Raw genomic sequence first — 16,729 nt, 5'->3', positions numbered from 1 at the left:
AGGCACTCGCGAGCAGAACTGGTAGTTTGGTAGCGTACCAGCGCTGTTACTACCGGACCGGAAAACTTATAATGAGGCCCATTGTCGCTTGGATTGCTTACCTGTGATGTCATCAGGATCCAGATAGAGTGTTGCGAGGTAACGTTTAAAGTGCTCAGTTGGAGAAAGGTGTGTGTATTATGTGCTGCTCTTCATAAATCTCCTATTTAAATCTACCTGAAATATATTTCCTTACTATATTGTCAATGACATAGTCTAGGGAAGAGCACCGCATGTCTTGCTGTGCCCATGAGATGAGCAGGAGCGTAGACGGCATTCCGGAGCTGCGTGGATCCTTGCTGCAGGAGGTGGTGGCCAGTGGGGATGCATAGTAATCCCATGCTGGCCAAGGCCTGTGTACGCAGCTGGTTAAACACTGACAAGGAATGTTGGCTAGGTGGTATACGTCGACTCACTAGTCTGGACGTAGAGACTCTGGGCATGGGCAAGTAGGGCTTGTCGCAGTGCGATTGAGGCCTTGAGCCACACCACACGACTGTCTTTTACTGAGGACATTGAGAGCAGGCAACAGCGGATCTGTGTTAGTCAGCGCAGGACAGAAAAAGAGGACTTTGAGCAGGGCTTGTTGGCATGAGGCACAGAGAGGGAAGTTCCATACAATGTGGAAGAGCATTGCAAGGGCGTTAGTTTGCATGTGTATTCTGCACTAAACTTAGTAGTCATATGACTCGCCCAGGTATTGAAGACTTCACAGCAGATAAGTCCCAGCCATGGACAGAAGTGCACTGTACACTAGCAAGACACCATGGAGCAGGACATAACAGTACAGGTGCTGGCATGCAATAGCAGTTCAATTAGGCATTGCATATGCAGCACATGTTCAAACAAAAAATAGGCCTCTACTGGTAAATCCTATGACAAGAAAATAAATAACCATCTCTGCTGTTCCATGGGTATGCTCATTAGTACAAGAAACAGCGCAGCAAGCTAGTCTGGTACAGTGCTACGCGATCCTTGCTATTAGCGGTGGGTCATCTACACTCAACATAGTGTTTGAGCCATGTAACATATTACACCACCACTGAGTTTCCACTAAACACCTGAAAAATCACCAATACCGTGGGAGCAATAGCGGGGGTGTTTTAAAAGTGTTTGCACACTACTGGAGGTAAGCAGTTTTATGATGCCCTCAAGAAGCTTACCTTAACAAATTATTTGGAGTTAGGGGGATTACAGATGTTTCATCATTTCCCCGAATACCGGAGGAGGATAGAGGTGATGCTGGGCAAATGGTTAATGCACAGGTGTGATGCTACAAGGCAACAATTAAAACACTGGAGAAGCATTTTGGAAATAATTCAAGCATTATGTTAGAGTGCTAGCAATTGTATTCAAGGGTGACATTATTTGGCGAGACTGTGGGCAAATGCAAAGCAGCCTTGCTTTTGAGTTCACAGGGATTATTTATGAATGTATCCAGAACAAGCTGAGGATAACCAGCAATAGCAAAACACAGGAACATCAGCAAATTGCCAAGATGGCCTGAGGTATTGAAATGCCTCTGTAAGAGTTTTTAATAGCAGAGTGGACAGATTAGTTGTGGGCGAAATGTGGGCTGTCCATGGGTAAAATATAGGGGAACCTGACAAGTTGTAACGGTATATTGAGAAGTGACCCTCAATACGGGAGTTCCTTCCCTCCCCACTCACGTGGTTATGCAACAAACTGTTTAACAGATTCGTTTTTTAGCCCTATCTCAGACACATATAATGCTCCTTGGAGCCCTCTCCCCTGAGCTAACAATGAGTCAAGAACCAGGCCGATGTACGGGAAATATATTGGGATGTTTTTAGTGATAGAAATTTGCACGAACATGTCAAAACACCACTTTATCCGTGGCACAACACAATCAACTTCTCTCAGCATAAATAAATCACAAAAGTGAGTTAAAAAGAACACAATCACAATTCTTCACTTTCTGCAAATTTCACTTCACTTAATAATTACACTGATCAATAACAAAGGCACTTATGTAATATGCGATTTTGATTTTCCTGCTGGCTTAAAAAGGTAGCAGTAGGATTTTAAGATTGGTAAAAATACATATGGCAATTATTATTTTGCGCACACCACACTTTTGGTTTAAAATAAACACAGGGTGATTTATTGTTTTTTTAAAGACCCCACCCCCTTTGTTTTGGTCTATGTTGAGAAGTCAGACAGAAAACTTGGAATGCTTTGAGGAATTCTGGATTTCAGACCCCCCCCCTCACTGAAATGCCTGGTTTGGGTAAGCTCGATAAAAAGGTTGGACTGATTTAAGCACAAAGACACCCCTCTTCCTTAAAGAAGTCGGGATCAGCTGGACAACAAGGATTACCTCAATAATTTATAGGCTATAATTGTCAGCACACACTGTGAAGTGAGCCTTGTTAATTTCGATTTTTTAACAAAATTCGCCCATAGTGTTTTGCCAAATGGGGAATTAATTAACTTAATATTTTTGATTAAATAGGCTAAGGATCTACAAGGTTTTACCCCCCCACCCCACCGACCATAAAGGGAAAGGACTCAGGGCCAGCAGACTCCCCCACCTTTTGGTTTCCTGGCGCTCGGTTTTACTTACATAGTAAGCCTCTGTTTAAGGCTCAGGAAATCCAGCTGCATCTCAAAAGATAGGGCGGGGTCTGGTCACTCCACTCTAAAAATTGTTCTCCTGCTCTGCACCATAGGACCCAGTCAGCTTTGAGGCCTCTCTACGAATAGACAGCTCCTCCGAGATGCACTCTCAGCAATCTCCTCTGGTGTCTCCTTATAGCTGTCAGATGGTCAGTTTCAGCAGCCTTCCTGATGGTCTGTCTCCTGTCTATCTGTTTTTCTCTCTCTGTGTCTTTTCTTTCTCCCTCCTTTTTCTGTTCTCTCTTTTTTTTGTGTCTCTCCTGTACTGGTGCAGTCCCCCTTATATAGCATTGATGACGCGGCCAATTTTACAATCTTGGGGATGAACCCTGCAATAATCGCTGCCACTAGGATTGGACAGTTACCCCTCTCTCCTCCCAAACCAAGCCTCCAAGTCAGGATTGGTTTAGGGGTCTGGAGCAGCATATGGCAATTCCCATTTGTCATCAGCCTTTGTTCTCCTTTCAACTTTTTGGCAAAAACTAGTTATCTATGACAACTTCATAATTTTACTAGCAACTGCCAAACTAAACATATTTTCTGTTTCAGATAATCATGGGGAATTAGATAAACCGACCACCAAATCTATATCAAGTAGCACGGTCATGTGGCACCTTTCTACCATTTCCATAAAAAGCACAACAGTTATGAATATGCAAGTTATTAAGCATATCCCTAATTTCATTTTCCACCTGCTCACAAACTCTCACATTTGGAACATGTTCAGATCTGCAAGAAGCACATCTTGATAGCCATTACAGTTCCATGAGTCGCACGTGAATGAATTTTATATCCCCAAAATCGCCTGGAAATTACACTCTTTGTCTGGGACAAATGGCTCTGACTCCTGCCTTCTACCCATTTGTTTTCACTGGGTCAGCTTGTGCCCAGATTTTTTTTATAAGCCTCCTTTGTGCTGGTAGTGTGCTCTTTGAAGTGGGTGCACCCATTTTCACACCTATTAGTCATGCTCCAGCCAAGGGGTAACTTTTCTTGAAGTCAATGCTTTCAGAGCCAGCAGATCTGGAGAACACTGAATTTCGACACTTTTAGCAGAACATTTTTATTGCGGTTGGTCATTACATGGGAGATTTGACATCCAGGCTGGAAGGGGGAGATGGCCTTGTGAAGGTCTGCCCACAGCCAGCAAAACGGACTGCCTTGGGCTAACATTTTCCATGAAGACAAATTGGTTCTTCAAATGTCACTGTAGTTTTGTAGGTGAAACATATTGCTTTTGGTCATGCACATCATGTTTTGTTTTCCTGACATTTTTCTATGAGCAGTGATTCCTTTTTCACTTTTCCTTTTTAAAACTGTTTTTATTTGCACACACATGAGTAGACCATTTTTCTTTTCAATGTTTAAATATCCTGTTTTGCATGTGACACTGATCTTTGATTCCTCCTTCATTTGTAAATGAAAATGCTGCTTATCAATTGGTAATGACAGGTAGGCCTCTTACCACATGGCTCTTTAATTTTAGTTAAAAAAAACAACAACAGAGTCCAGGCAGTTTTTGTTTCAGTGTTTAAAATCCTGCCATTCATGCGAAAGGGACTTCTGTTTGGGGCCTTTAAATGCACCCTACAAAGTTGGCCAGGGAGGCTAACAGGGGTCGTGGGTAGAAGGACACCAAAGGAGAGTATTCCTATAAGAGAGCAAGTGCAGAGCAACTTTGTGCCAAAGCCTGTTCATCAAATAATAGGTGTATGTTGTTTAGACATAGTACTGGGGTTCACGGAGTGTCCATCTGCTAAGGCTGAGTGCTGAAGATGTGGGAAAAGGGGCGAATTTTGAATATTTGTGCAGTAGGGCAAGTCATATTGAGCATGGTGGAAAAAGAGAAAGGGGCTTAACTGGAAGAGGTGATATTACAGATGAATGGAAAACAGGATTGGAAGGTTTGAGACGTCAATAGGATTGAGCTAGAGCCATTCATTGATTCAGGCTCACTGAATACCACTGTGTACAAGGAGGTGTATAGTTTACGGTGTAAAAAGAGCACAGTTCAGTTGTGGCCACCTGACATAAATCTCAGTATGCATGGGCAATACCTGATACTGATTTTGGTATTTGTGTGGGTACAAGTCACATATAAGAAATGGACATCAACGGGAAATTTATATGTAGCTGAAAAGGGGGTAAATGTTCTAAATTGGGAGGTGCAAGGTGCACTCGAAATTGAGTTGCATTTTGACCAGAAAGTACAATTATATTTGTGGGTGAAGCAATGTCAGGCAAGGCTTTGGCAACCAAATACCCAGAGGTATTCATTATCTAGCCACGTTGCTTAAGGGTTTTGGCAATAAAGTTGTTTTGAAATGGGGAGCTGTACCTATGGTACACAATGTGTGAGATGTGTCTGTTTTAGCTTGAGAAACATGGTAAAGGGAGTAGAATATGTAGTAGCTAGAGGGTCATTGAGGTGATTGAATCATCAGAATGGTTGCCCCGATGGTGTTTGCGCACAATCAGTATGGCGCTCTTAGTATATGTGCAAATTTAACGGAAATTAACCTCAACATATCGAGAGATCACCATCTATTAAACTTATTATGAAGATATATTGCCCACCATAGACCCAACAGGTCATGTTCCACTATGGATCTGACCCCAGCATACCAACAGCTTGCTTTGGGAATCACTGCCCATCACCACTTTTGTGACAACATTTAGTGAATACTGTTTCGGCGGGATGCTGTCTTTTCTGTGTAAGTTGTTTTTCAGGGTCTCATGTGGGATATAGTTCATTTGGATTTTTTATTAAAGTGTTGCATGGTTAAATACACATTTTAAAACTGCATATATAAAAAACAGTTCATTCCATATCACCATAGAAGATTATATACTATTTCAATTTCAACAATAAAATTCACATAAATAAGAAATCTCATTACCTATAATGCTTAGGGCTTTGGCGCTCTATAAATATACATAACATAACATAGAAACTATACAAACATGTTAAAAGGAAATAGATTATCAATCGCTTAAAAATAAAAATATTTTTTTAGAGCGTTTTATCAAACTACTAAGCAGCATCTAACAAATCCGAGCAATCCACAATTTTACACCACATATGATACATAGTGTAATTTTAAATTGTACTATAAAAGACCCCAGGATTGATCTGACTAAAAATTGTTCTATTCAAATCTTAAATTATAATATGCTTTGACATAAAAGTCCCGTATTTTTGGACAATTTGTAAGATGCCTCTGGGTTTCCACCTCTTTGTTGCATATGGGGCAAAGTGTTTCTTTGTAGGGAATATTCCTCCCTGCACCTGTCCTGTAGAGCGTAGGTAATAGTTCTAATCTCAATTACATTATGAATCTTTTTACCCTATTATATGGATTCTTTTTTTGTAAATTGAATTTTACTAGCATTTCAAGTATGACAAAACAAGACTTTGAATGCACAAGATTACGTTTTACAGCTCGGTCGCCTTTTGCTTCTGCAGGACCCATGTACCGTCTGTTTAGAACTCAAAGCAAGGCTCAAACACTATGGAATTAACAACATTAAAGTTTCCCCAATATCTCTCTGAACTATTACCCCCCCCACATTCCCTCCCTCTCCTTCCATCCACCTCCCAAATTCCACCTCCCTTTTATACAGCCAGGTCACACTTCCCCCATTAGGTTCCTACTAACAGAGATAGCCTTTTTACGAGCAGATTCTCCCAAACCCCCCTGGCAGCAACAAGTCTAGTCCCTTAGAGGTCCCAATTTCACCAGTAGTTCTCCCATTCTCCCATTTCAGTACGGTCTCAACTTTTCTAGAGAGAAAAAATAAATAAAAAGAATAAACCCTCAGACCCTACTTGAGCCATACTATGTAACTTGTCCTTAGGTTACTACATTCCCCCTCCCCTCTGACTGTCATCAACTGTACTTCTCAAAGAAGGGTACCCATAGGCTCTCGATATTCATTCGGGACTCATCTAAAAGGTGTGTGAGAAATTCCATGTCATATATGGCCCTTACTTTCGCCACCCATTCCCTTTCCACTTACATCCTTGGATTCTTTCACAACTGGGTTCAGGCAGCATATGCCCGCTACCAACATCACCCAAACCATGCGTCCATCCTTCCCCTCATCTGTCCCTCTCCACACCCCAAAGAGAAGCAACCATGGGGAGAATTCCCTTATGATCCTATCAACCCCTTTGATCCATGAGAGGACCTCGCTCCAATAGATCTGTATACTTGCGCAGCCCCACCACATGTGGCCATAGTGTCCCTTCACCCCCACCCACATTTCCAGCAACGTGGGTCATATCCCTTACAAATCTTCGCTAGTACTGCAGGCCGGTAGTGTCCCCTAGATAAGACCTTCAGGGCCTGGTGTATGTATTGTAAGGATGCCATTCAGCTCACAATCTTTCTGCACATTGATGTCCACAGAACATCATCTATAACCCTCCTGAGTTCATGTCCCCATTTGTTCCTCGCTGAAGGTGGATCCCTGTGTTCCGCCAACAGGAACAGTTGTGAAGGTGTGCTGTAAGGCCCCTAGAGCTTGTTCTTGTGAGCAAAGGTTTCTCAAAGTCTGTCAACAGCCTACGTAGGTTTTCCCCCATCGACTCTCCAGTAAAACCCCCTTCAACTGTAAGTAGCGAAATATAAATAACTTGCCCACCCTCTAACACTCCTCCAATCTTTCCATGGTGATAAAGACCCCATCCTTCACAGCTGACCCATCCTACTCCGTCCCCCTTCGTACCATATCTGGAATGCTGATGGTTCTTCAATCCCATGGTGCAGTGGTGGTGCCCAAATACAGCTCAGGGGAGATTGCCACGTGGACAGCCATCTGTTTTCCCCTCCCTTCCAATGGGGAGAGCGGACACCCCTGTCTTGCGCCTCGCTGTAACCGAAACGTGTGTAACATATAACCATTGACCGCCACTTTAGCTGTTGGCTTGATTATAGGGCTGCAATCCATCACCTCTACCACTGGCCCAGCCCTATGGTTGAGAGAACTTCTCCGGTGAAGGCCCAGTTCACCCTGTCGAATGCCTTATCGGCATCTAGGGGCAGCAGTAGGACACCCACTTTCGCCGCCATTAGGAATTAATGATAAGGTGGGGTTCAGCCCCCTGCCTATGCATTATGATTCATGTGTGGTCGGCATGTATCAGCCTAGGGAGATTTGCCTCCAGGCGAGATACCAGCACCCTGGTGAAGATCTTCACGTCCACATTTACAGGCCGATTCATGGAATTAATGTGCGCTGAAAATTCCTGCGCAAGCATGCAAAACCGTGCGAATCGCAGTGCAAGTCCGAAAATCGCAGTGCAAGTGTGAAAATCGCAGCAAAACCCGCGCACATCGATTCATGGAAGTCCGTGCGCAAGTAAAATCTGGGATGTGCGCTGAAAATCTGCGTGGTGCACGCCGGCGCACAAGTCATCTAACGGCGTGCGCTACGGCCACAGCGAAAGCGCACATAGCGCGGCGCACATAACAAAAGTAGGCGTAACACGGGGCGTGACACGCGGAATGGGGAACAACGGGTGAAAATGTGGGCGTCACGGGGGAAGTACAGGAGGCAAGTGCGTGGAACGCCCACACGCTCGCCTACAACACGTATTTATGGAATCGAATAGGGCAAACCAGCGCACGGGCAAAGACGCGCACAGGCCAAAACACGTCCGCCACACGAAGGCAGGTGGTAGCGTCCATGCGCATGAAAAAAATGTGTGCCAAAATATGCGCTAACAAAAAGCACGTATATACAGCTCTGATGAATGTCCCATACTGTGGCCCTCTAGGACAAATGACTTGCAAAGGGGTACGTGACAAACACGGACACCTGCTGTGTCAAAAATAGCGTGTGCATGTATTTCGCGGGTGCGCGGGCAGTTTCAAACGCGATAGGCCTTGGGCGAGCGGGGTACGTGTAAATCTGGGGTTCGCAGGAAGTTTCACACTTGATAGGCCTTGGGCGAGCGGGGTACGTGTAAATCTGGGGTTCGCATGAAGATTCACACGCGATAGGCCCTGTGCGAGTGGGGTGCGTGTATTTCTGGGGTTCGCGTGAAGTTTCACACGCGATTGGCCTTGGGCGAGCCGGGTACGTATAAATCTGGGGTTCGCGGGAAGTTACACACGCGATAGGCCCTGTGCGAGTGGGGTGTGTGTATTTCTGGGGTTCGTGTGAAGTTTCACACACGATTAGCCTGGGTACGTGTAAATCTGGGGTTCGCGGGAAGTTTCACATGCGATAGGCCCTGTGCGAGTGGGGTACGTGTAAATCTGGGGTTCGCTGGAAGTTTCACACGCAATAGGCCCTGTGCGAGTGGGATGCGTGTATTCCTGGGGTTCGCGTGAAGTTTCACACGCGATTGGCCTGGGTACGTGTAAATCTGGGGTTCGCGGGAAGTCTCACACGCGATTTCAGCAGGGTACGTTTATTTCGGGGGTGCCGTGGAGTCCTACACGTCAATTGGCAGTGTGGCTCCTCCCAGGTGTTCGCTCGACACCCTCCACGGCCCCTGCAGGCAGCCCACACCACAGGGGACTACCCTGCACCCCTGGTCATGTCCCGCAGGCAGCCCATCCACCATGGGCATGCCCCCCAGGCAAGCCACATGTCAGCTTGCACTACCGATCACCAACGCATGACCCGCTCCACCCCCAACCCCAGCACTGAGAGGCACCTGCCAGCAGGCCCCCACTCATGTCCCCCAACACCCCCACCCCCCAGCAGTGAGGGGCACCTGTCAGCAGGCCCCCACTCATGTCCCCCAGCACCCCCCCAACACTGCAGGGCACCTGCCAGCAGGCCCCCACTCATGTCCCCCAGCACCACCACGCCCCAGCACTGAGGGCCACCTGCCAGCAGGCCCCCACTCATGTCCCCCAGCACCCCCACCCCCCAGCAGTAAGGGGCACCTGCCAGCAGGGCCCCACTCATGTCCCCCAGGACCCCCACCCACCAGCAGTGCGGGGCACCTGCCAGCAGGCCCCCACTAATGTCCTCCAGCACCCCCATCCCCCAGCAGTGCAGGGCACCTGCCAGCAGGCCCCCACTCATGTCCCCCAGCACCCCCACCCCCCAGCAGTGCAGGGCACCTGCCAGCAGGCCCCAACTCATGTCCCCCAGCACCCCCACCCCCCAGCAGTGAGGGGCACCTGCCAGCAGGCCCCCACTCATGTCCCCTAGCACCCCCACCCCCCAGCAGTGCAGGGCACCTGCTGCAGGCCCCCACTCATGTCCCCCAGCACCCCCATCCCCCAGCATTGCGAGGCACTTGCCAGCAGGCACCCACTCATGTGCCCCAGCACCCCCACCCCCCAGCAGTGCAGGGCACCTGCCAGCACGCCCCCACCCATGTACCCTTGCACCCCCACCCCCCAGCAGTGCAGGGCACCTGCCAGCAGGCCCCCACTCATGTCCCACTCATGTCCCCTTGCAGCCCGCCCCCCAGCACTGAGGGGCACCTGCCAGCAGGCCCCCACTCATGTTCCTCAGCACCCCCACCCCCCAGCAGTGCAGGGCACCTGCCAGCAGGCCCCCACTCATGTCCCCTTGCACCCCCACCCCCCAGCAGAGTAGGGCACCTGCCAGCAGGCCCCCACTCATGTCCCCCAGCACCCCCATCCCCCAACAGTGCAGGGCACCTGCCAGCAGGCCCCCACTCATGTCCCCCAGCACCCCCACCCCCCAGCACTGAGGGGCTCCTGTCAGCAGGCCCCCACTCATGTCCCCCAGCACCCCCAACCCCCAGCAGTGCAGGGCACCTGCCAGCAGGCCCCCACACATGTCCCCCAGCCCCCCCACCCCCAGCAGTGCAGGGCACCTGCCAGCAGGCCCCCACTCATGTCCCTCAAGACCCCCACCCATCAGCAGTGCGGGGCACCTGCCAGCAGGCCCCCACTCATGTCCCCCAGCACCCACATCAGTGCAGGGCACCTGCCAGAAGGCCCCCACTCATGTCCCACTCATGTCTCCTTGCACCCCCAGCAGTGCAGGGCGCCTGCCAGCAGGCCCCCACTCATGTCCACTTGCACCCCCACCCCCCAGCACTGAGGGGCACCTGCCAGCAGGCCCCCACTCATATTCCCCAGCACCCCCAGCCCCCAGCAGTGCAGGGCACCTGCCAGCAGGCCCCCACTCATGTCCCACTCATGTCCCCTTGCACCCCCACCCTCCAGCAGTGCAGGGCACCTACCAGCAGGCCCCCACTCATGTCCCCCAGGACCCCCAACCCCCAGCACTGAGGGGCACCTGCCAGCAGGCCCCCACTCATGTCCCCCAGCACCCCCACCCCCCAGCAGAGCAGGGCACCTGCCAGCAGGCCCCCACACATGTCCCCCAGCACCCCCACCCCCAGCAGTGCAGGGCACCTGCCAGCAGGCCCCCACTCATGTCCCCTTGCACCCCCACCCCCCAGCAGTGAGGGGCACCTGCCAGCAGGCCCCCACTCATGTCCCACAGCACCCCCAGCAGTGAGGAGCACCTGCCAGCAGGCCCCCACTCATGTCCCCCAGCACCCCCACCCGCCAGCAGTGCAGGGCACCTGCCAGCAGGCCCCCACTCATGTCCACTTGCACCCCCACCCCCCAGCAGTGCAGGTCACCTGCCAGCAGGCCCCCACTCATGTCCCACTCATGTCCCCTTGCACCCCCACCCCCCAGCACTGAGGGGCACCTGCCAGCAGGCCCCCACTCATGTCCCCCAGCACCCCCATGCCCCAGCAGTGCAGGGCACCTGCCAGCAGGCCCCCACTCATGTCCACTCATGTCCCCTTGCACCCCCACCCCCCAGCAGTGCAGGGCACCTGCCAGCAGGCCCCCACTCATGTCCCACTCATGTCCCCCAGCACTCCCACCCCCCATCAGTGCAGGGCATCTGCCAGCACACCCCCACTGATGTCCCCCAGCACCCCCACCCCCCAGCAGTGAGGGGCACCTACCAGCAGGCCCCCCACTCATGTCCCCCAGCACCCCCACCCCCCAGCAGTGAGGGGCACCTACCAGCAGGCCCCCCACTCATGTCCCACTCATGTCTCCTTGCACCCCCAGCAGTGCAGGGCACCTGCCAGCAGGCCCCCACTCAATTCCCACTCATGTCCACTTGCACCCCCACCCCCCAGCACTGAGGGGCACCTGCCAGCAGGCCCCCACTCATGTCCCCCAGCACCCTCACCCCCCAGCAGTGCAGGGCACCTGCCAGCAGGCCCCCACTCATGTCCCACTCATGTCTCTTGCACCCCCACCCCCAGCAGTGCAGGGCACCTCCCAGCAGGCCCCCACTCATGTCCCACTCATGTCCCCTTGCACCCCCACCCCCCAGAAGTGCAGGGCATCTGCCAGCAGGCCCCCACTCATGTCCCCCAGCACCCCCACCCCCCACAAGTGAGGGGCACCTACCAGCAGGCCCCCCACTCATGTCCCCCAGCACCCCCCCAGCAGTGAGGGGCACCTGCCAGCAGGCCCCCACTCATGTCCCACTCATAACCCCCAGCACCCCCACCCCCCAGCACCCCCACCCCCCAGCAGTGCAGGGCACCTGCCAGCAGGCCCCCACTCATGTCCCACTCAAGTCCCCTTGCACCCCCACCCGCCAGCAGTGCAGGGCACCTGCCAGCAGGCCCCCACTCATGTCCCACTTATGTCCCCTTGCACCCCCACCCCCCAGCACTGAGGGGCACCTGCTAGCAGGCCCCCACTCATGTCCCCCAGCACCCCCACCCCCCAGCAGTGCAGGGCACCTGCCAGCAGGCCCCACTCATGTCCCCTTGCACCCCCACCCCCCAGCACTGAGGGGCACTTGCCAGCAGGCCCCCACTCATGTCCCCCAGCACCCCCACCCCCCAGCAGTGCAGGGCACCTGCCAGCAGGCCCCCACTCTTGTCCCACTCATGTCCCCCAGCACCCCCACCCCCCAGCATTGAAATGGTGATCTCATGACACAAACCAAAAGTCAACACACGTCCGCCACACGAAGGCCGGCGGTAGCGTCCCTGCATATTAAAAAAATGTGCGCTAACAAAAAGCATGTATATACAGCTCTGATGAATGTCCCATACTGTGGCCCTCTAGGACAAATGCTGTGCAAAGATACGCGACAAACACGGACACCCGCTGTGTCAAAAATAGCGTGTGCGTGTATTTCGGGGGTGCGCGGGAAGTTCCACACGCGATTGGGCCTGGGCGAGCGGGGTACATGTATTTCAGGGGCTCGCGGGAAGTTTTGCACTCGATTGGGCCTGGGCGAGCGGGTTACGTGTATTACTGGGGTGGGCGGGGAAGTACAGGAGGCAAGTGCGCGGAACGGCCACACGCTCGCCTACAAGTATTAATGGAATCGAACGGGGCTAAAGCATGCGCCAAAAAAGACGCGCCAATCCAGAAAGACGTACACCAGCAGGAAGCAGGCGTACGTCGACCCATGCATGCATGTCAGATACTGAGTAATGTCACAACCCCACTAATGATACCCATCCCCACCTCCCCAGGGGACAGTGCCTACCCTCTGAGCACCACATGATGACGCCAATTCGGAACCCTACCACACCACCCGAGGCAAGATACAACACAGCCCACATTGCAACACATTGCAACCCGGGGCATAGTGGAGCGCACATTCGGAGTGCTCAAGTCACGCTTTCGCTCCCTTGACCGTTCTGGTGGGCAGCTTTTATACGCTCCCCCAGTAGTGTGCAGGATCATAGTGGCAGCATGTGTCCTGCACAATGTTGCAACATGCCGGGGCTGCCCGTGGACATGGTGGTGCCCCCACATCCCCAACCGCATGCACACCCGCTGCGCATGGGAGGGGAAAGGGCACGGGGTGAGGCAGCCCGTATGCAGCTGGTGGCTAATTACTTCACCTAAAATCACACCCCTGTGGAGTGCACACAGCCCTGGCACATACCATCTGACAATCAATGATGATGACTCAAGGGACAGTCAACTGTCACTACCATACCAGCCTGAGATTGTTCACCTGGAAGTGTTACATTGTGTGCATCCCTACCGAAACAACACCAATTGTGTGTCATTAAAAGACATACATCTATGCATACATCTATGCCAGGGCTGCACAACTGATTTTGAGAGAGGGCTGAAAGTATCTTACATGATGGCTATAGTGGCCCGAAAAGTAAATGTGGGCGGAGCATTAGGTGGGGCGTGGCAGGAGGCTCCTTCAACCCACAATTTGTATTAAACACATGGAAAAAGAATATGTTGTTGAGGGGTAACGAATTTCATTTGCATTTCAAATGTACATTTAATTCTACACATTATCCATTGTCATGAATCATTTCAATTTAGTAATTGTATATCGTCTGTTCAATCAAATCATATATATTTTATTGACCCTTGATTGGACATTCAGTTCTTTTTCACTGCTATAGTTTGCTGTTCGGGTTGGCGAGGAGTATGGCCTTCGTTGGGTCAGGTTTCCTCATAAAGCAAAGGATGTACATCTCCTAACTGGGCCTGTTTCAACTTTATTATTGGGTTCACTCTTGGAGTGCAAAACAATGCCCCATGGCTCCCACCCCCAACCAAACACTATGCCCCATGGCCCCCTCACTCCCAACCAAACACTATGCCCCATGGCCCCCTCACCCCCAACTAAACACAATGCCCCATGCCTCCCACCCCCAACCAAACACCATGCCCCATGGCCCCCTCACCCCCAACCAAACAACTATGCCCCATGGCCCCCTCACCCCCAACTAAACACAATGCCCCATGCCTCCCACCCCCAACCAAACACCGTGCCCCATGGCCCCCTCACCCCCAACCAAACACTAAGCCCCATGGTTTCCACCACACTTCGGGCCAACATCTCCAATCAGGCATGAACTCGAACCCCCACCCCCTAACTCAGCACACACACTCTCAAGCATGCACCCATACAGACCCGAACCCCACACACCCCAAATTGCTAAAACATGACAGTACTAAGTGAAAGTAGTGGTAGTCTTACAACCTGAATAAGCCAGCACATCGATCCCTTACAACTGTAGAGTGTTGCTGCCACGCAAATGTGCCAGTGTACTACATACAACATGAACTCCATCTGCAAAGTAGATGGCCTTGTGAAGACATGAGGAAGGAACCTGCAAATTAGGAGGAAGACATGGATGCACAAGGACATATCAATACACCATGCAGTGCACAATACAACAACAATATCCACTAGGAATGTATACACAGTATTGACTACAGACTGCCCACACAGCTCATGGGAGTCCAACGTCACTGTGTAAGTCACTGTCACTTGGGCACACCCTTTGCAAGCCCATGGAAACGGGAAGCAGGAGGGGTGTGTGTCTCACGAACCCAAGCATCTAACCCAAACTCAGGACAAGCCTGCATGTGCCCAGCCGGAATACAGTGGATGCCCAGGGGAGCCACACAAGGCAACACACTGTAAAAAAAATCAAAAATCAAACATCAAAAATAGCCATGTGGGGGTCAGGGGGGTGGGGGAAGCCACCCAGGAGGTCCGAGGACAGGGTCCACACCAACAGCCACCTGTGTGGATGTTGGGAAAAAAACACCTCCATGGGCTCATGGCCTGCACGGCTATGCTATTGTGAGAGAATCGCTGCTGTCGCTCTCCCCACCCTCTGCTGCTGCATCAGGAGGTGGTGGCACTATGGGAGGCAGCCCACGCAAAGCCCTGGTCTGGTACTCCATGGCAGCAAGCATGCAGGTGTGGAAGGTCTCGTTCTGGAGGATTATAGTGCGGAGATCCCCATGCACCACCTGACGTGATGCCCGGATCTCCTCCCGAGTTGCCTGCATCTCAGCTGAGAGCGAACGTGTGAGCCGCTCCAGCTGCAGTTCTGTCCTCAAGTTAGTGGAAGCCTCAAGGTCAACAAGAGTCTCCTTGAGGTGATGGAGTTCTACCCTCAGGGCTTCTCTGTGGCCCTGGGACTCTATTGATATCAATTGGCGTAGAGTCTCCAGTGCCGCCCATCTGTCCTTGTTGGATGCCAACATGTCCTCCCTGTGTGATTGGCAAATAGAGTCTGTTGCCTGCTGTAGTTGCTCCATCTGCCTTTCAGGGGGGACAATGGAAGTGGCCACCCTGTCCATTGCTTGAGCCATCATCTCAGCTGATGCTGCCTGTTGGTTTGCCATACCGTATAGGGATTGCTCCCATGCGGTACTGCCTGGTGGCGTACGGCCACTGCGTCAGCAGGCATCACACCTGTTTGGGGCAAGGAGAACTGCGCCTTGCTGTGCCGGCACTGCCTGAGGCTGCAGGAGTGCATTCCCCCTCTGATCTGCTTGCCCAGGAACAGGATCAGATGTTGCGGAGTGTGACGCTGCATCTGTAACCACAAAAGACCGACCTACCAACACTGACATCCCCATAGAGGGTTCTACCCCTGGTGCAGGTGGGTTTGATAGAACAGAATCCCTGCCAGAACGACTTACCTGCGACGCCACATAGGTCTCATCATCCGAATCAGCACCTGAATAGAGTTCTGGGGAGGTGCACCCAGAGACACCACTGGAGAGAATGGTCTGCAGCAAGATTGAGTTCTCACCCACCACCACACCACGTCCCCCACTGGTGCCCGGTCATGCCTGAGATCCCTCCTGGGTCTGCACCATCTCCTCAACCTCAACAGCATCAAGTGTGTCATCCCCTGCAAAAACATGAAAGACAAAAAATGGAAACAGGCATTAGCACCATGGCACACAAATAGGCCTGACAAGCTACAGAACCAGTACGTGATTGACACATGTTCCACATGACTATAACCCTCCCATGCATGCACTGTCACTGAGTTGGAAGGGGAGGCAAATGGCGCACACTGATGACACCAAGATGGAAGAGCAACACATTAGCTGCATGCTGGGTAGCAGTGCCATCACACATTGGCCTGTGAGTGGCATGTCCAATCCACATGCATGACACATGCCATCACACAGATGGCATGTATCATAGGCATGGTACATATGACAAGTACTGCCATATGTCAGTGAATGAGTACTGTCACCCATCCATGTGAGATGGACATGATGCAATGAAAAATGCTACATAGTGTGACAATATTACA

At 51.5% G+C, this 16,729-nt stretch overlaps 1 protein-coding gene across 1 annotated transcript in view; it reads left to right on the top strand.

The window, feature by feature from the left end:
- The window catches only part of LOC138468470 (protein unc-93 homolog A-like), a 111,997-nt gene that overhangs the window by 59,541 nt on the left and 35,727 nt on the right, over positions 1–16,729 (top strand). The gene's annotated exons all lie outside the window — the stretch shown is intronic.

The sequence above is a fragment of the Ambystoma mexicanum genome, chromosome 4q (genome assembly GCF_040938575.1).
Source record: "Ambystoma mexicanum isolate Mex_15411 chromosome 4q, UKY_AmexF1_1, whole genome shotgun sequence".
Lineage (NCBI taxonomy): Eukaryota > Metazoa > Chordata > Amphibia > Caudata > Ambystomatidae > Ambystoma > Ambystoma mexicanum.
This window is presented reverse-complemented; position numbering and strand designations above follow the sequence as displayed.